This window comes from Pongo abelii, chromosome 1 (assembly GCF_028885655.2).
Source record: "Pongo abelii isolate AG06213 chromosome 1, NHGRI_mPonAbe1-v2.0_pri, whole genome shotgun sequence".
Lineage (NCBI taxonomy): Eukaryota > Metazoa > Chordata > Mammalia > Primates > Hominidae > Pongo > Pongo abelii.
Window position 1 is genome coordinate 109,770,798 of NC_071985.2, and position 20,293 is coordinate 109,791,090.

General features: G+C 42.4%; 1 protein-coding gene and 1 pseudogene across 1 annotated transcript in view; one reads left to right on the forward strand and one right to left on the reverse strand.

Annotated features, from left to right (window-relative positions):
• LOC129058910 (uncharacterized) overlaps positions 1-20,293 on the forward strand; it is a 59,759-nt gene that overhangs the window by 30,976 nt on the left and 8,490 nt on the right. The window lies entirely within an intron of this gene.
• LOC100451771 (neuroblastoma breakpoint family member 6-like protein) lies at positions 307-14,049 on the reverse strand (annotated as a pseudogene).

Consider the following 20,293-nt stretch of genomic DNA (forward strand, 5'->3'; position numbering starts at 1 on the left):
GCACCGAAATACTATATTTCTCAGAGCTACTTATTCCTGGAGCCTGGCAGTCTGGGGGCCTGGAGGGGGTGCGTCTACAAAGCAGCCCTAAGTTGAGAATAACTATGACAATTGTGGGTTATAAGGTTTTGAGCAGCTCTGGCTTCCCCGTCCTCTTTTGTTTCTACAGTGGAGTGTGACAAGAGAAGGGACCCATCTGAGAGTGACTTCATATTGTGGCCTTTCACCACTTACCTCTGGAAACTTGATTCAGGCAAGTCGGGGGAGTCTCCGGTATTCTCTGAGAACTCTGTTTTCATTATACAGCTGGACAATGGAATCTATGATATGCCTGTAGAGGTTAGAGGTGCATCCTGTTCCAGGAAATAATTACAATTTAGGCAAATTATACACATTTGCTTAAGAGAATGCTTTCTGCATATTTCATGTTCTTCCTCTCTATCTTAGCCTAGGGAGAAAAGTGTGGGGACTCAGGGCTGGAACTTTAGTGTGATGGGGCAGAAGCTTAATTTTCACATGATTCTCAACAAATGCCAGCACATCACATGTATTATCATGTCCAATGGCTGCAATATGAAGGAGGCTTTTCTGCAATAGTTGCTGCTTTGGTATGGGAAGGGACCTGGTTACGGATCTTCTGGCCCAGCACAATGTTATGAAATGATGGCCTCTGTGTGAGAGCAATCTAAGAGGAGGGGGGTTGGAGAGAACCACTCACCTCGGGGTGGTAGAATGAAGAGTAACCGAGACATAAGGGAAGCTGATGAGGATGGCAGCAGAGGAGACTCTCATTCTGCTACATGAGGTGCTCAGAAGCCTGGGTTCTACTGAATGCCAATCACATGAAAAGCAGAGAGACAGCAGGCAGTGTACAGCAGCAGACAGAAGGCAGAAGACAGCCTAGGAATCACAAGAATGATTTTAGAGGTAGATACTTCTAAGATGGAGGCAAATCTTTAAGCCTGTTTATTTACCTATGAATAGGAATGCTAGTAGCTGCCCTACCTCTCTAGCTGGGACATTTGTAATGAATAAGTGAAGTAAAGTATGTCAAAGTGCTTGAAATCTATAAAACTCTGCCCCAGTCACATGCCTTTAGAAAAATACATATTGCCAGAAGCAGACCGACTTGGGCCTCTCCCACCATTTTCTTCGTCAAAGCTGCTGAGATGACGTTCCAGCTTTCCTTGCAGGCAATTGTTGATGAAAAGGGTTTCCTTCATGTGCTACCACTGTCTCTGGATCTCATCTTCTGCAGCCATTCCACCAGGACATGGAATGAGATGGGAAATGAAGAATGCTGATCACTAAAGGGGTAGTCAGAGGCCTCTCATAAAGATCCCTACCTTTCACCATTCTGTTGCCAACTTCATCTTCTCATCAGAGAACATAAGGCAACTTTCTTTAAGAGCTTTTAAGGTTTCAAACAAAGCATGGCCAAGTGCTAAGCAAACTCCACAGGGATGCCTCCCACATGGAGATATGTGAAGTATAAGGCAGGTTGACAGTAAGTGGAAAAACACTGAAGGTCTCTGAATAGGGCTTTTCTAGCACTCGAAAGGTATGACCACCTCCTTGAGATGACTTATAGGTACTAGGGAATATCTTCCTCTCTACAAAATATCTCTCCTGAGCATCTTTTTTTTGTTGTTGTTGTTGTTTGACAGTCTCATTCTGTCACTCAAGCTGGAGTGAAGAGGCACCATCTTGGCTCACTGCAACCTCCATCTCCCAGGTTCAAAGGATTCTCATGCCTCAGCCTCCCAAGTGGCTGAGACTACAGGCGTGCACCACTATGCTTGGCTAATTTTTGCATTTTTAGTAGAGACAGGGTTTCAGCATGCTGGCCGGGGTGGTCTCGAACTCCTGACCTCAAGTGATCCACCTACCTAGGCCTCCCAAAGGGCTAGGATTATAGATGTGAGCCACCGTGCCCAGCCCTGAACATCTTTAACAGATGATAAAGACCTTCTTCTGCACCTTATTGTGAAATTGGAAAGAGAAATAAGGATGCCTGTGTCAGAGGATGGTATGAGTAATAAAAGCCACATACTTACACCCATCACTGACAAAATGACAGGCCTAATATGGTTTATATTACTATGAAAGCTCAATGAGTGAATTAATATAATCTCTTTCTATTGCGTAGAAGAGTATATAAAATATATAGTCCCCTAACAATCCAAACTTTTGCCCCCAAAGTAAAGTCAAACATTCAAGTAAGGGAGAGGAGATATAGGTCAAGGTTTTAATCTATAAACTCACCAGTGAGGTAACCAACCTAAAGGGCTCTTATATACCTAATGAAGCTACAATGGCTAGCATGGAGTTATTCTGGGAAGAGGGCATGCTGGTGGCATTGCTGTTAGATTCAGCCTTTTCTCCAGCAGTCAGCCTCATTGTTTATTTACATTGAATTACAACACTGAGACTAAACTAACAGACGTCTTAAAAATACCTTCGTGCTGCACAAAGATTGAGAACCCTGGCTATTTACCAAAGGGTTGCCAAGATCAAAGTCTTGTCTTTATGGAAATCCCCTGATATTCTAGCAGTCAGATGGAACCTTATGGGAAAGCAAGCACCTGAGGGGAGATGGAGACTGGAGCTTGAAACCCAGGAACCATTATAATTGCACCTCCAAACATATGGACAAGCCTGCCAACATTCTTGGGATGGCTAGAACAGCTTGGGAAAACTGTTCAGGAACTATAATTATCAAGAATATTTCAGGAAGGCTGGGTGCGGTGGCTCATGTCTGTAATCCCAGCACTTTGGGAGGCAGGGGTGGGTGAATTGCTTGAGCTCAGGAGTTTGAGGCCAGCCTGGGCAACAAGGCAAGATCCTGTCTCTACCAAAAAGGCAAAAAAATAGCCGGGAGTAGTGGCATGCATCTGTGGTCTCAGCCACTCAGGAGGCTGAGGTGGGAGGGTCATTTGACCCTGGATTGTAGGTTGTGGTGAGCTGAGATCATGCCACTGCACTCTAGCCTGGGTGACAGAACAAGAGACCCTGTCTCAAAAAAAAATATATTTCAGGAAAGATAAGATGTCCCATTTTAAAGAAGGAGAACTGTTAAGCAGATCTGTACATGTGTGGCAGTAGTGGCAGAGAGTCTGCCATAATCTCTTCACTCTCTCCATTCTGGCCTGCTTTGAGTATACCGGCTTACAGATGCCAGTCGGGGCCAGAGGGACTGAGGTGAGGAAAGGAACAGAGCAAATTACCTGACCCACCAGTGACCTGTACTTGAGACTTGATCCCAGAGCTGTGTTCAGCCTAATCACTATTTTAAAGTGAATTTTTAGGGCCTGCCTGCAGAGAATAACATCTCTCAGTTGAGACAGATGTGGTGAGCATGTAGAATGTAGGAGCTACTGAGAGATTGATGGAGCTTTATTTTTCTTATCAAAGGAGCACTCACTGGCTATATCCAGAGCAGAGGGGCCTTCCTGTGCATCAAAGACGAAGGCATTGCTGCTGGGAAGCTGGTAGGAGTCATGGCGGCTGGAATGGGTCAAATACTGTTTGAAGTCCCTCCAGGATTTCATCCATTTCTTCCTCCTGGACGTCCCTCCGGAGCCTGGTGGAGTAGGCAAGACAAGGGATTAAACCAAGGCAGCCTGGAACCAGAGCTTCATAGCTAGTTCTGATCTGAAGCTCATGGAAGAGGCACCAAAACCAAAGGGACCATCACATCAAAGAGGACGTATACAATCCACTTTTGACTGGGAGTAGAGTGTGACTAGAATTAGTATAGAAGTGAAAACAGCCGGTGATCAGTGCATTAACCCCATAACACACAGATAAGGCAGCAGACTCAACAACTACTCTAAAATACACTCAGGGCAGGACACACAGAGACCCATACTATTGGCTTCAAAATGCTGTGTTCAGATTTTATTTAATATGATGTGGAGTGGTCCATTGAATATTGGCTCTTGAGACAACGCAACCTCCCAGGGCTTTTGCAGACTTTAGATCCCTAGCTCTAAATACTTGGTATGGTTTCAATTTATTTTTCAAGGTGAATTTCTAGGTATAAAATATCTGCCAACGTAATTCAGGACAACTGTGCAGAAACCAGATAGGCATCTCACTTTGGTTTGTAACCCTATAGGTTTTAAAGATACAGAAACCAGGGATCCCTGGTTAGTTTACTTTTCGGTAAGACTGACTAGTTAACTAAGTGTGAGAAATTACTAGGAACTAGGAACCAATACAAGAACTGCAAAGAGAACAGACAACCATTTTTAAAAGGACACACTGTATAATCAGTCAGCAAAAAAAGGAACAATCAGCAGTTTCTGCTTTTTCTAGATCTGGGACCTTTAACCTCTTGAGTCCTTGCTTCTGGAATCCTCTCTAGATTTCGTCAGTCCATTATCAGCTGCTTCATCATTTAGAGTTACCTGGGAGCCAGTGGCTTTTGCCTGTCTTCATTTTACTTACCATTGTGATTTTCTGCAAACCAAAATTAGAAAGAGCTAGTCAGAAATTAAGCAAGTCCCATTTCACACATTGCACACCTGGGGCCTATATGATCAGGGACATAACACTTTACATGTGTGTTCAGAATACTCTATGAGAATTATTGCAGGAGGCCTCAGGTTGTGTCTTTAGAGAAGTGGCCTGGCAGGCTTGCCTGAGCCCACTGGACAGGGTGTTCCTGATGCGGTAAATCATCACCATGACATCAACTGCCTGAAGCAGAGCAAAAAGTTTAAAATGTCTTTTGTTCCCCAGCTCAAAGAATACTTGCCTGGCTGCCCTTTGGACTTCTTCAGTTGTAACCTTCCTTCCTGCCACAGGCTGGTTGCCAGACCATGACTGTTTGTCCCATAGCTACTCACACACAGAACCTGCTCCAGTCTCTGAGAGGACAAATAGCCCTGTCCTACCTCTACTGCAAAACCAGAGGACTGCCCAGGTACCTTCAAGTCTGTCCCTGTTGTGCTTCCTCAGATGTTCTTGGGGGTAATTCTTTTTTTTTTTTTCTTCTCAGTTTGTTGGTGAGAATTGGGGGTGATTGTGTGAAAAATATTCCAGTATAAATCAATTTTTCTAACACCAGCTTCTACTATATACAGTGCCTGAACTAACCCCAAAAGATTTGGACAGTTTATTGGGACCTGAAAATAAATAAATAAATAACCCTGAAAGAGAAATACACTTATGAACATTAAGATACTACTTCAACTGATCTGTACAGCAGCCGTGGAATTATGATTTGACCCATTTTACAAATGAGAAAACAGAAATTCAGGAAGGATAAATCACTTGCACAAAGTTAGTAAATACAGTGCTGAGACTAGAGCCTAGGTAAGTCTGATTCTTAGTCCATGGATCTTTCCATTCTAACAAGCTGCCTTCTGTCATACTGTTCTTTCTGACCACAAAGATGGAATGGAGACTTCTGCTTCTGGCCAATTTGGAGTAATAGGGACCAGATTTGTCCTCCACCTTAAACAACTAAGAAACTGGAAAAAGTATTTTAAACTCTAGCTTCAACATTGGATATAGTGCAGTACAGTACAGTGATCCCTGAGATAGAGAAAATAGAAGAGGTGAGCCCTATGATTGCTCCAGTTTGCTGCCTGAGATTGTCAACTGCAGAGCAGGGAGGGAGGACCCAGGCAGAGCCTGGTAGTAAGTTTGAAGAAGTCAGGGTGGCTAGACATCACAGGACAGACTAGAGAAGAGGTTGCTGCACAGAGAAAATGCCTTGGATATCTGTGTTCAATCTTCAGCTAAGTACTGATTAGTACATGTATTTGAGGAAATTATGCAAAGCAGGGCAAAGAACTTCCCAAAAGGAATAAACTCTGTAGCTCACACAGAGCTTGCAACACTTGGTGTTTCCATCAGCTAGTGTGAAAATCCCTTTTAAGAGAGGGAGCATTGGTTAGAACAGGAGTCCCCAACCCCCAGCACTGGTCCATGGCCTGTTAGGAATGGGACTGCACAGCAGGAGGTGAGCAGCCAGGGAGAAAGCATTACCGCCTGAGCTCAGCCTCCTGTCAGATCAGCGATGGCATTAGATTAGCATTGGAGTACAAACCCTATTGTGAACTGTACATGCCAGGGATCTAGGTTGCATGCTCCTTATGAGACTCTAACTAGTGCCTGATGATCTGAGGTGGAACAGTTTCATACTGAAACCACCCAATTCCCAACCCCTACCACCCCACCCCCACCTTGTCTGTGGAAAAATTGTCTTTCATGCAACCAGTCCCTGGTGCCAAATCTGTGGGAGATCACTGGCTTAGAATCTTCAAAAGAGTATTGCCCCCAATGTAAACTATGGACTTTGTGTGATAATGACATGTCAATGTAAGTTCATCAACTGTAACAAATGTGCCATTCTGGAGAGAGATGTTGATAGTCTAGGAGGCTATGGATGTGTGGAGGCAGGGGGTATATGGGAACTTTTTGTACTTCCTGCTCGATTTTGCTGTGAATCTGAAACTACTCTAAAAAATAAGGTCTATTTTCTTAAAGGTCATTTTGCCTCCATAGTGGGAAAAAAAAATAGCAGTTGACTAATAGCTGCTCTTATCCTGCCTAAAAAAATTAAAAAGCCAGCTTGGAAAGATGAAAATTGTTTTTAAGTAACTTTATTGTATAGCAAAACAAAGCTAAAAGAATTTTAACACAAAATGCAAAAAAAATCCAGCACTCAATAAGTTACAATTTGCAATGTCTAACACTAAATCAAATAATGTTAGGAATGCAGAGAGACAGAAAACTGTAATCCATGATAAGAAGGGGAGGAAAAAATCAATCTACTTAAACTGACTTAGAAAGGACACATCAGGTGAGAATTAAAAAACAATAAAAAGGACACAGATGACAGAATCTATAGACAAGCACATTGAAACAAATATAACTGTATACCTTGTATTAAAGAAGCTACGCAGGTGTGGTGGCTCATGCTTGTAATCCCGGCACTTTGCCAGGCCGAGGTGGGTCACATGAGGTCAGGAGTTTGAGATCAGCCTGGCCAATGTGGTGAAACCCCATCTCTCTGAAAAATATGAATATTAGCTGGGTGTGGAGGCACATGCCTGTAATTCCAGCTACTCAGGAGGCTGAGGCACAGGAATCACTTGAACCCAGGAGGTGAAGGTTGCAGTGAGCCAAGATCTCACCACTGCACTTCAGCCTGGGCAACAGAGCGAGACTCTGTCTCAAAAAATAGGATAAAATAAAATAAAGAAGCTTGAGGAAAATATGAAAGGATGAGGAGTTACATAGAAGACCTTTAAAAAAGACATAAATTAAATTTAGATTAAAAATAAAGTCTGAGATGAAAATACACTGGATAGGATTAACAGCAGGTTAGATGCTGCTAAAGAAAGATTAATCAATTCCAAGACATGGAAATAGAAAGAAACAGAGAGAAAAAAAAAGATACAGCAAAAATGAACAGACCATTAGTCAGCTGTGGTAAAATTTCAAAGCAGCTAATAACAAATATAACTGGAGTCTTTCAAGGAGAGGATAGAGAGAAAGAATAGAATATACATTATATATATTTGATATATATATGCCAAATATAATATATTGTATATGCTATAGGTAAGACTATGTATGTCATTATTATTCAAATTTGATGAGAACTATAAACATGCAGATGCAAGAAACTAAATAAAGTAGAACAATATGTAAAAGATAAAACTATACAAGGTCTTATCTTAATCAGACTGCTTCAAACCAGTGATAAATAGAAAATCTCAAAAGCATCCAGAGAAAAAAGACATATTATGTACAGAGGAACAAAAATAAGCATTATGGCAGACTTCTTGTTGGAAACTATGTAAGCCAGAAGACAGTGGAGTATCACTTTTCAAACACTTTTTTAAAACAAAAACTGTCAACTAGAATCCTACATCCAGTGAAAACATCTTCCAGAAATGAAGGTGAGTTCTTATGCTCATCAAGATGAAGTAATCCACTATACTCTACCTCTCTTACTGATTGAAACTAAGAACTCTCAGGCCAGGCACAGTGGCTCATATCTGTAATCCCAGCACTTTGGGAGGCCAAAGCAGGTGGATCACTTGAGCTCAGTAGTTCAAGACCAGCCTGGACAACATGGAGAAACCCTGTCTCTACAAAAGATACAAAAATTAACCAGCTGTGGTGGCACACACCTGTAGTCCCAGCTACTTGGGAGGCTGAGGTGGGAGGATTGTTTGAGCCCAGGAGGCACAGATTGCAGTCAGCCAAGATCATGTCACTGCACTCCAGCTTGGGTAAGAGAGCAAGACTCTGTCTCAAAATAAAAAACAAAACTCAGAACTCTTGAAAGAATATGAAAAGTGATTACCTGAGTGCTCTAAAGAGAAAACAATAGAATGCAGATTAAGGACCATAGTCAAAACTAAAATAAAATCTACAATGGAGCTAACTTTGCATTTTTCCTCCCCACTTTGGGGCACTTGGGAGGAGCTAAGGGTCTTCAGAGCCCGTAGCCAACTTACCTGTGGCAAGTTTTCTGACAAGGATCTCTGTCAGCTGGCTTCCTTTTACCATTTGCTCACAGAATCTCTGTCTCTGGTAGTAGGCAATGCCAGTGTTCCTGAGAAGGCCCCAAAAGACTTGACTGTGTTCTTCACGTGCTGGGTGAAAAGGTAGCAGACACCTCTCCCTTCCTGTATCTTCTGTCATAAGTGGGTCAGTTCCTCAGCCTGAGCCTGAATTAAGGGATCATGTATCCTAAGGTGGGAAAGAAGAGTAAAATGTATGAGGAAATGTAGTGAATAATAGATTATAGAAGTTTCAGAGGAGAGATCTCGTAGAATCCCTGTAAGGAACTCCCAAGTTGAATTTTTTTTTTCTTTTTTTTTTGAGACAGGGTCTCACTCTGTCACCCAAGCTGGAGTGCAGTGACGTGATCTCGGCTCACTGCTACCTCTGCCTCCACCTCCGCCTCCCAGGTTCAAGCAATTCTCTTGCCTCAGCCTTCCAAGTAGCTGGGACTACAGGTGCCCACCACTCTGCCAGGATAATTTATATATTTTTTGTAGAGGTGGGGTTTTGCCATGTTGGCCATGCTAATCTCGAACTCCAGACCTCAAATGATTCGTGCACCTTGGTGTCCCAAAGTGCTGGGATTACAGGGATGAGCCACCGCACCTGGCCCAAGATGAATTCTTGTACAAGTTGTGTGACTTGCCTGTGGCAGAAGGAATGAAGAAACAGCCTTGGGTTTGTCTGTTATTTTACTAACTTTTCTTTAAAAAGATGCCCCTTTGATTCCCCACTTTAGCCCAAGTACATTTTCATACAATATACATCAAGCATTATGCAGTAACAGGCAGGAAAAAAAAACAAGCCCGATTCAAAAGTGTTGGGCAGGTATCTCTGGTATTCATCGAAAGTTAAAAAGAAAAATCAGTGAAAACGTCAAGAAGGGCAGTATTCTTTTGAATGACATGAAGATAGACCATAATCAGGAAGAAGGCAGTTAAAAGTAAAGTTTTGGCCGGGCGCAGTAGCTCATGCCTGTAGTCCCAGCACTTTGGGAGGCCAAGGCAGGCGGATCACCTTAGGTCATGAGTTTTGAGACCAGCCTGGCCAACAAGGTGAAATCCCATCTCTGCTAACAATACAAAAATTAGCTGGCATGGTGGTGTGCACCTGTACTCTCAGCTCCTTGGGAGGCTGACCTAGGAGGATCACTTGAACCTGGGAGGTGGAGGTTGCAATGAGCTAAGATCACACCACTGCACTCTAGCCTGGGCAACAGGGTAAGACTCCATCTCAAAAATAAAAAGTAAAGTTCTGAGTAGTAATTTCATTACTCTAAGTGGGATTTCATTGTTTTCTAATTATTGTTTAAATATTTCTCATCGTGATATGGTTTGGCTCTGTGTCTCCACACAAACTTCATGTTGGATTGTAATCCCCAATGTTGGGGAAGGGACCTGCAGGAAAGTGACTGGATCATGGGGGCGGATTTTCCCCTTCCTGTTCTCGTGATAGTGAGTGAGTTCTTATGAGGTCTGGTTGTTTGAAAGTGTAGCACCTCCCTCTTTGCTCTCTCTCTCCTGCTCTGGCCATGTGAAGACCATGCCTCCTTCCCCTTTGACTTCTGCAATGATTGTAAGTTTCCTGAGGCCTGCCCAGAAGCAGAAGCCTGTACAGCCCACAGAACCGTGAGCCGATTAAACCTCTTTTCTTTGTAAATCACCCAGTCTCAGATACATGTTTATAGCAGTGTCAGAATGGACTAATACACATGGGTTCCAATGTAGAGTGTGAGCTCTGTGAGTCTAAAGACAGTGCCCCTATTACCCAACTTACAGCACCCAGTAGTATGTACACATACAAGTAGTTATTCAGTTAATGTTTAGAACCATGTAATCCCAGAGCTGGACTGAACATTTACAGTCATCTACCTCATCTAATGCTTGAATTTTCTCCCCGCTATTTTTCTAAGTAGTTATCTGCAGGTCCTCTTTCAAACTCTGTTCCTTAGAGTTACTAGAAAGTGTCAGGGGAAGTAAAGACACATATTGGGGAGAAACAAGGGCTCCAGACCTATCCCGCCTTCAATGAAATATCTCTGCTTTGGTGAGTTTTACACATTTGAGCTTCTGTGATTTCATTTCAACAATGGATTAAATGTTTCGAATGCTACAATCTAGCTTATGTCTGAAACCCTCTAAGGATAGTCATTGCTGGTCCTGAGTGAATTAATAATTCATTTTCCACACAACAGCTGCTCAACCATCTATCTACTCAATAGCCCCACCAGTTAATACTCCACCTAGTGTAATACTTTTTTAAAAAGTTTGGAGGGGAAACATTCTTATCATGAAAGACACTTTGGAAAGTTTGAAAATATCTCTCATAGAAAATATTAGTGACAATCACCACATCTATAAATGGGAACAAATATAATAATTACAGAAAATAGTTGTTCAGAGTTTTATATGTGTTAGAGATGGTTCTAACTACTTGCAATTGTGCATTTAATCTTCATAACCCTCTAAGGTAGATACTGTCAGTATTTCCATTTTATAAATGAGGTAGCCTAGGTTAATGACACGCAGAAAAGTGAAGTAAATTTGACCAAGGACACACAAATAGAAGCCACATTGCTAGTATTCCAACACAGGCAGCTGTCTCTGTTTCACTAATATGATATTTAATGGAAAATCCTAGAGACCTAACTAGACCATAGCCTCATTGTGTCTTAGTCTAGTTCTGTGCCTGCCTCGTACATTTCTGCCCTTGTCCTTGCACAAATTTGCTCTTTGTTCTACAGCCTGGGCTGCCCCACTTCAAAAAGTATTTATACACTTCCCACAGAGGTACCTCCTTACCGGAGCCTTGCAGCTGTCCTCGGCAATTCGGCCAGCTCCCTCTCCTGAAACTGCAGCTCCTCCTCCAGCACAGATTCTATAAGGTCTTTGCACTCTTCACACTCTGAGAAAAGACAGACATGCCTGCATCATGGAAGGCTGGCCGTGCTGCTGTGGTCACTGCCTACAGGGCAGGAGGCAGGGTCTATCTCAAGGATAAAAGTATCCCCAGTACCAGGCTTTACACTGGGATTTCCATATCTTTATTCTTCAGTCTCTCAACTACTCCCTGTTTTAGAGATGAGGAAAGAAAAGCCCACAGGCCAAAGTCACTTGACAAGATGATTCAACTGGAATGAGGCAGTCAGAATTCACATCCCCTGGGGTGTGACTCCGCATCTTTTTCTTTTCCTTTCTTTTCTTTTTGAGATGGAATCTCACTTTGTTGCCCAGGCTGGAGTGCAGTGGCACGATCTCAGCTCACTGCAACCTCTGACTCCCGGGTTATTCTCTTGCCTCAGCCTCCCAAGTAGCTGAGATTACAAGTGTGCCCCACCACACCCTGCTAGTTTTTGTATTTTCAGTAGAGACAGGGCTTCACCATATTGGCCAGGCTGCTCTCGAACTCCTGACCTCAAATGATCTGCCCACCCTGGCTTCCCAAAGTGCTGGGATTACAATAAGTGAGCCACTGCACCCGGCCATGACTTCAAATCTTAAGGCCAATTTACCAAGCCTTACAGCCTCTTAAGTAAAACATGAACATAAGGGCATGAAATAATGACTTCCTGTGTGTTTAGGAAGATACTAAGAACTGTAGGGCTGATGGTCCTCCTGTTTCAAGAGTTTCAATAATCTCAAAATATTTCAAAGATTTAAACATTTATCTGTATACAGCTGTGTAAAACTGTATATGGAGGAGAAAGATCCAAATGATATATGCCCAAAAGCTAACAGGTGGTGTTTTAAAGGGAGAACCAACACATAGTGTTTGTCATGGTACCATTGCAGTAGGTTTTTAAGAATTATCATCATATGATCATCACCAGTATCCAAAGAGGTAGTTACTACTCTATTACCATTACAGATGAGAAAACTGAGGCACAGTGACAATAAGTTAGATTTGAACCCAGGAAATTTGGCCCTAGGGTATATGCTCTTTAGTCACTGCACAATAATACCTTTATGCTAGGGTCTTAGGTAATATCTTTCTTCTGTGGCTTGAGAAATTTTTTTCCTACAATTATAATGAATGAAGTTTTTTTTTTTAAACTAGTTTTTCCACACACCAAAGCTCATCTTTTCACTTCTTTAATGTGGGCTTTTGGCTTTAGTTTTCTATGACAGTAAGTTAGACAGCAACTTTTAGCCGCCCTCCACACAATGATTTATTTTAAAATAATTGTAGAAATTGGAAAGCAAACTCAATTTCAATGTTAACCAGAATCTTCTTCTAATATCCCTGTTCCTCTCATGCCCTTGTTCCCACATTTTCTTGTCATTACAGCTTCCCCCTTCCCTGACTATTAGTAACAGGTTTGGGATTTTACACTGGATTTAAAAATGTGAGAGCTAACTCTGGAGAGGAAGGGGTCAGCCCCTAACCTGGCCTGGCCTTCTATTGAGAACGGCGGTCTGTTCCACTTGGCCTTGTTCTCATTTTGGCCATATGTCTTATAGCTCTGATCCTGGACGTCCACCTGCAGTTCCTTGCTGTCTGTAAAGTTGATACTCAGGGAGAGACAGAAAGGGTGTTACAAAGTCTCTGACTCTTCTGGAAGTACCCTCAATCTAACCAGAGCATGAAGAATGGCTTATCTGAACTTATGTGGGAGGAGAATCTTGATCCAGGTATCATAAAGACTTTTCTCCATGTCTGCTATTGAAGTTCGCATCTCCACATATCTGTGACTCAGTTGAGAATAGGTAGTTTTAAGTTCCTTCAAGGCAGATAGGGTATACTATTACTTCTCTCACCCCTGGTGCTGTTGGCACAGTGCTTTGCAAATGGGCAGTCTTAAAAAAGTTTAAATTGAATCCTGAGATGTTTTAACCAACAGTGATGTTACATGTTTGTAGAATCTGATATTCATTGCTGAGAGGGGAAAGACAGTTTCATGCCTAAACCAAGGTTTTAGTGTCTATTCCTCACTACACTCGCCCTGCAAACTTTACACCTTTGTGCCTCAGTTTTTCTGTCCTTGGCAAATTGAGAGTAAAATGCCCACTTCTACCTTTCTGGGAGTGTAGTTAGAATAAAATTAATTTTGATAGAGAATAAAGTCTTCAGTGTTTCATTTCACAGAGGAAAGATGGACAATCATTTATCACTTTGGTGACCGTGCCCCTGTGGGACCTACTGTATTTCTGCAGGTGACTGGCCAGGGAGTAGGCAGTAGCTTTGGATGTCAGGAATTTCTCTGTGAGGTCTCGGTTCTCTTTGCACTTTTCCAGTTCAGAGTGCAAGTACTGATTGGTTTCCAGGATGCTCATTTCTGCCCTTGGACCAAAACAAGTGGTGGGAGATACTGCCATGCCGAAGTTTGTGGAGGAAGTAGAATCAGAACCTAGTGGGGAATAAACGCAAACAAATAATAAATTAAAAACAAATGAATGGATTATGGTAATGGTTGCACTACTTGGGTAAATTACTAAAAATTATTCAACTGTACAATTATAATGGGTAAATTTTATAGTATGTAAATTATACCTCAATAAAGTTTCTTTACATTAAACAAAGGATTTAAAAAAGTCAAAAGAAAGCAGATCTGATTCATAACTTACTTTTGGGATAAACTTTGTCAGCATCCCACAACTCTGAGAATCCTTAGCCACAAAAACAAGGCACAAGGTGCCTAAGCTTAGAGTCTAAGGTACTGTCTGTGGCTCAGGCTCTGATAGGAATGCCAGAAGTAAGACCCAGTGCCAGGTAACGGTCTGGAGTCACAATAACAGAACTAGAAGGTGGGGGTGTCATGGAATGTTAGGATCTCTGCCTTCCAGGTGTCTAGGCCATGTAGAAAAACAGGTCTCTTCTGAAGGTCACAACCAATGGAGACCACTGCCTCAGCAGTCATTCTCAGTATTTGTATACCTTGTGACAATACCACAGGCCTATCTTTTTCTAAAATTCAACAATATTTTCATTGTTTATTATTGCAAATGCATAGAAAACATCAATGAATACATATTTCCCCAAGTTCGATCATTGTCTTAGGGACTGTCATGAAGTCATTTTCTTTCTAATGAAAAATTTAACACTTTTAGATAGTCTTGGTGTTCTTCTTTGGTTCTCCAGTTTTCCACATCATTTATATTATAAGAAAAAAAATCCTGAATATTCTGCTCAGTATGTGAATAATTGATTTATATGGATTTAGAGGCCAGGTGCAGTGGTTCACACCTGTAATCCCACCACTTTGGGAGACCAAGGTGGTTGGATCACTTGAGCTCAGGAGTTTGAGACCAACCTGGGCAGCATGGCGAAACCCTGCCTCTACAAAAAATTTTTAAAAATTAGCCGGGCATAGGGCCAGGCACGGTGGCTCATGCCTGTAATCCCAACAATTTGGGAGGCCGAGGCGGGTGGATCATGAGGTCAGGAGATCAAGACCATCCTGGCTAACACGGTGAAACCTCGTCTCTACTAAAAATAAAAAAAATTAGCCGGGTGTGGTGGTGGGCACCTGTAGTCCCATCTACCTGGGAGGCTGAGGCAGGAGAATGCCATGAACCTGGGAGGCAGAGCTTGCAGTGAGCCATGATCATGCCACTGCATTCTAGCCTGGGGGACAGAGCAAGACTCCTTCTCAAAAAGAAAAAAAAAAAAGAGAGGGAAAAAAAACAGAAAATAAAGGTTTTGACTACCTGAGGGGCTTTATTTATATAACAAGGCCACTTTTGCTAGCCAAACCAAACTAAAAAAGCAATGGTTGTCACCTCATACCGCAGGCTGCAGTTCAGTAGCTAAGGTTCTGCCCCTTTTTTCACCATGACAACCTGGGTTCGGTTCCTAAATCAATTTCTTTCCAGTTTGATATTTGTGTTACTTTTGAACATTTTTTTTCCAGGGAGCTTTCTTAGCAGGATCTTTGTTGGCTTTCACCCTAGCTGTTACAGAACAGCTTGACTGAATTCAAAATCCAGAAGGTCAGAGGGTATCCTGGGAAGATGGTGGAATGAGAAGCACCTGGAATCTAGACAACAACTGCACGGGCAGGATCTGTCTGAACTCTGGAGCCTACTGAAGACTTGCAACTTCCAGAGGAAGGCCCAGATGGTAAATTGTAGGTAAATCCAGTCAATTTCAGCCCTTAGCACAACAGCAGCTACCCAACACTACCCCCAAGGCAGTCAGCTTGTGTTCCTACAGTAAGCTGCACACATCTTTCAGGATCCAGAACGGGCAAAAAGGATGCTGTCTCCAAATATTGGGGGTCTGGGCCGGGTGCAGTGGCTCATGCCTGTAATCCTAGTACTTTGGGAGACCAAGGTGGGTGGATTACTTGAGGTCAGGAGTTCAAGACCCGCCTGGCCAACATGGTAAAACTCTGTCTCTACTAAAATTAGCCAGGTGTGGTGGCAGGCACCTATAATCCCGGCTACTCAGGAGGCTGGGGCACAAGAATCACTTGACCCAGGAGGCGGAGGCTGCAGTGAGCCGAGATCATGCCACTGCACTCCAGCCTGGGTGACACAGCAAGATTCCATGTCAAAACACACACACACACACAAACACACACACATTGGGGCTCTGTTCTCTAATGGCTGATTGCAGCACAGAGACAAAGAGGCTGGCAGCTACTGCTGTACCTTCCCCCACTGTAGCAAGGTCCTCACCCTAAGCTGAAGCAACTTCCAGAAAGTTTAAAGGGATGCTACCCTTTTTTCACCCTCCCTCAATTTTTCTCTTTTTCCCCTTTCGGGAGCCAGACATTAAAGGATAAAATATTCAAGAATAACTGCATGTATAGGTAAAATTAGGCAGTGACCACACACCCAGGGAAAGGTTCAGGCTCAGAAAACATCTGTGAAGACCGTAAGTTTATACCTCAGGCTGATCCTTGGCGTAGAGACAACCTACGATAATCAAAAAACAAAACAATAACAGAAAAACAGCAAACCCTGGGGAAGGAGGAGAATCTAATTTCTAGAGTTAACCACACTAGTAGGTTCAAATGTCCAGTTTTCAAAAACAACAATAAAAATAAATAAAAATAAAAAATGAACCAACAGAAACTCTTACTGAAAAATGCCTGATAGTCAAGATTCGGTCATAGGGGAAAAAAATGAAAAGAAACATAAGAAATAATTAAAGAGAGAGAGAAAAAAAACAACCTGCTGGATGTGCTACTTGACAGACTTTGAAACAGCTGTCTTAAAGGTGCCCAAAGAACTAAAGGAAGATGTAGCATAAGACAAGAAAATGATGCATGAACAAAATGAAAATATAAATAAAGGATAGAAAATCAAAAAAGAAAGAAAAGTGCTGGATCTGAAAAGTAAAATAAGTGAAATAAAAAATTAACTAGAGGGATTCAAAGTCAAATTTGAAGAAAGCTGAGCAGGCAGAAGAAACAATCAGTGAACCTGAAGATAAGGCAATGGAAATCATCCAGTTTGAGGAACAGAAATAAAAAAAGATTGTGAGGAACAGAAATAAAAAAAGATTGAAGAAACTGAGCCTAAGTGACTATCAAGTGTACCAACATATGCGTTGTGGAATTCCTTTTTTGTTGTTATTTTGGGGGTGGTGGGGGGTGGGGATGGAGTTTCACAGTTTCACTCTTCCTGCCCAGACTGGAATGCAATGGCATGATCTCAGCTCACTGCAACCTCTGCCTCCTGGGTTCAAGTGATTCTCCCACCTCAGCCTCCCAAGTAGCTGGGATTGCAGGCATGCACCACCATGCCTGGCTAATTTTGTATTTTTAGTAGAGACAGGGTTTCTCCATGTTGGTCAGGCTGGTCTCAAACTCCTGACCTCAGGTGATCCTCCCACCTCGGCCTCCCAAAATGCTGAGATTACAGGTGTGAGCCACCGCACCCAGCCTTGCATTGTGGAATTTCTAAAGAAAAAGGAGAGAAGTGCAAGAGAGAATATTTGAAGAAATAATGGCTGAAAACTTCCCAAATTTGATGAAAGACATGAATACAAACACAGTAGCCAGACAAACTCCAAGTAAGATAAACTTAAAGAGACCTACACCAAAACACATCATAATCAAACTTTCAAAAGTCAAAAACAGAGAATCTTTAAATTGGTAAGAGAAAAGAAACTGATCACATGGAAGAAATCTTTAATAAGATTATCAGCAGATTTGTCATCAGAAACTTTGGAAGCTGGAAGGACAGGAAATCACAAGCTGCCAATGGCCAGGAGTGGTGGCTCACATCTATAATCCCAACAGTTTGGGAGGCCGAGGCAGGCGGATCACCTGAGGTCAGGAGCTCAAGACCAGCCTGGCCAACATGGCAAAACCCTGTCTCTACTAATAATACAATACAAAAATTAGCCAGGCATGGTGGTGGGTGACTGTAATCCCAACTACTTCAGAGACTGAGGTGGGAGAATCACTTGAACCTGGGAGGCAGAGGTTGCAGTGAGCCGAGATCACACCACTGCACTCCAGCCTGGGTGATAGAGTTAGACTCTGTCTTAATAAACAAACAAATGAACAAAAAAAGCTGCCCATGAACGGGAAAAGGATCAATAAATGGGTATTCCAAAAAGTCAAAAGTCACACAAATATCAAGCCAAAATAAACTGGTTCCCTGACTGGAAATTGAACCCAGGCTATGGCAGCAAAAGTACAGAACTTTAAGTACTGAACTGCAAGGTAGAGCAGACTTTACTGTGAATCCTGGAAGGGATCCAGAGCAGGCAGTTTGAGCTTATGAAGAATGTTAACTTTGTTTTGGATCAAATTTTTCTCTTTAATTTAGTCAAGAGATGTTTTTTCCCCTACAGAACACAGATAATATTATCAAGAGAATTTTTAAGGGTAGCTATGACACAAGTATGTGCCTTTCTTTTAATTTGATCTTCCTATCAACTGTTTCAAATAAGAGATCTCTAATTTTTTTTTTTTTAATTCAGGTGTCTAATTTCAGGGATCCATCTTCAGGCCATTGGCAACTAGAATATCCAATGGTGTAATTATTCCAATAGCAATTCAACAAAATAGCCTCTTTGTGGAAAGCCCAGGATGTCATTTTCCAGGTTAACTTCCTGAGAAGGGCATAGAAGAGGCAATCCCAAAGATTCCCCTCCAAGAAAAAAGTTCAATGTAAGGAGTAGGCCACAGATGGTTAAGGATGATGTTTTCCTCCAGTAACCCACAAATTTGTGGGGGCTTCCCGTCACAGACCTGTGAATCTGTGATACCAGGTAGGCCCTCTTGGGATTGAGGTTTTCTAGGACTAATCAGGCAACAAGAGTTGAGACGGCAAAAGCCTCGAAGGGATGGGACTTCTTAAGATAAACCCCAAGAGCTTGACATAGTTATAACAAAAAATGTACTCGGGTTCCCAGCCATTTTCAGACAGGCCATGTAATATGACCTGAAAATTACCACCTCTTACCCAATAGCGGAAACCAAGAGAAAGTGCTCCCACTTGGTCACAAGTCAAGCTGTCAAGGACATAAAATAAGTTGAGAAGGAACCTCAACCAGTACCCCCTTTTATGACAGAATAACACATAGAGACAAAGACAAAGGAACAGACAATTTCTGGGAAGAAAAGGATTAAACAATATAAATTGGTACCACAAAGTACCAAAAAAGCACACCAGAGTCACCACACCCAAGACTAGTCACACAAATCCTTTTCTCCCATTAATCAAGATTTTGGAGAGGGAAAAGAAACAGTGATTTTTACTGTCCGCTTGATCAGATTCCACACAGAGAAGGAGGCCAGGAGCCTGGCTGGTAAAAAAATTCTTACCCTTATGGCAGCTGATCAGATCCTGGGTTCTTCACTGCAGCTTCCAGTAGAGCAGAGCTTTGCTATCCTGCTTACAGCTCCATAACTGTAGGGACCAATGGAAACCCTCCCTCTAAACCCTCTGAAGTTTCACTCAAAAATCAACTCAAAAAAGGCAGATTAATTGGAGAAAAGGCATAAAATGTACTAAAATGTACATGGGGAGGGCCACAGAGTGATTATCCTACCCTACCCACAATGGGATGCAGAGGCTTATTTACCATCTCGAGGCAACAGAATGAATGAGGGCTCAAATCATGGCCAAAACCAGGTACCATCAGAGTCAGAGGTATATCCATTTATTGTGGGCAAGACAGGTTATGGGAAGGAGAGAAGAGGAGGCTTGGCTAGCAAAGGTGGTCTTAATATGTAAATGAAACCTTACAGGTAGCAGCTCTCAGAGAGAATAAACCCTAAAACTTTCTTTCAGACCTTTACAGGTGTCAGACTCTCAGTTAATCTTTCCTAGATCTGGCAAGGGAAGACTTGGCTGCATCAATGCAGATTCCCTACAGATGCAAATCTCCCCAACAAAAGACAACTTTTCAGGGCTACTTCTGCAGCTGGCTTTCTGAACAGACATCTGAAAATGTGTCAAAGAAATGTATTTTGGGGTGAACTATTTTTAATTCCTTCACATCTACAGCCTGGTGCACCTGCCGTTTCAACGCACCATTGTTGGTGGCAACTCCATTCTTCCCTACACTCAAGCCAAAAAAAAGAGATTCTCCTTGAGGCTACTCTTTTTCTCACAGCACACATACAATTTCTCAGAAAAATTACGTTTCCTGTTTAGGTTAATTACAGACTTTGATCTGCCCAATCTTTCTCTTTCTTGGTCTCTGAATTTTGGCAAAGTAGTCTCCGGTCTCCGGATACAGGCGGCATCGATTCTACTGACGAGTCTCAAAACCGTCAGACATTTAAGAGCCTTAATCTCGAGGACGGGGTTTGGGCCGCCCTTGACCCTTTTCGTTGGGCCTGCCCGACAAA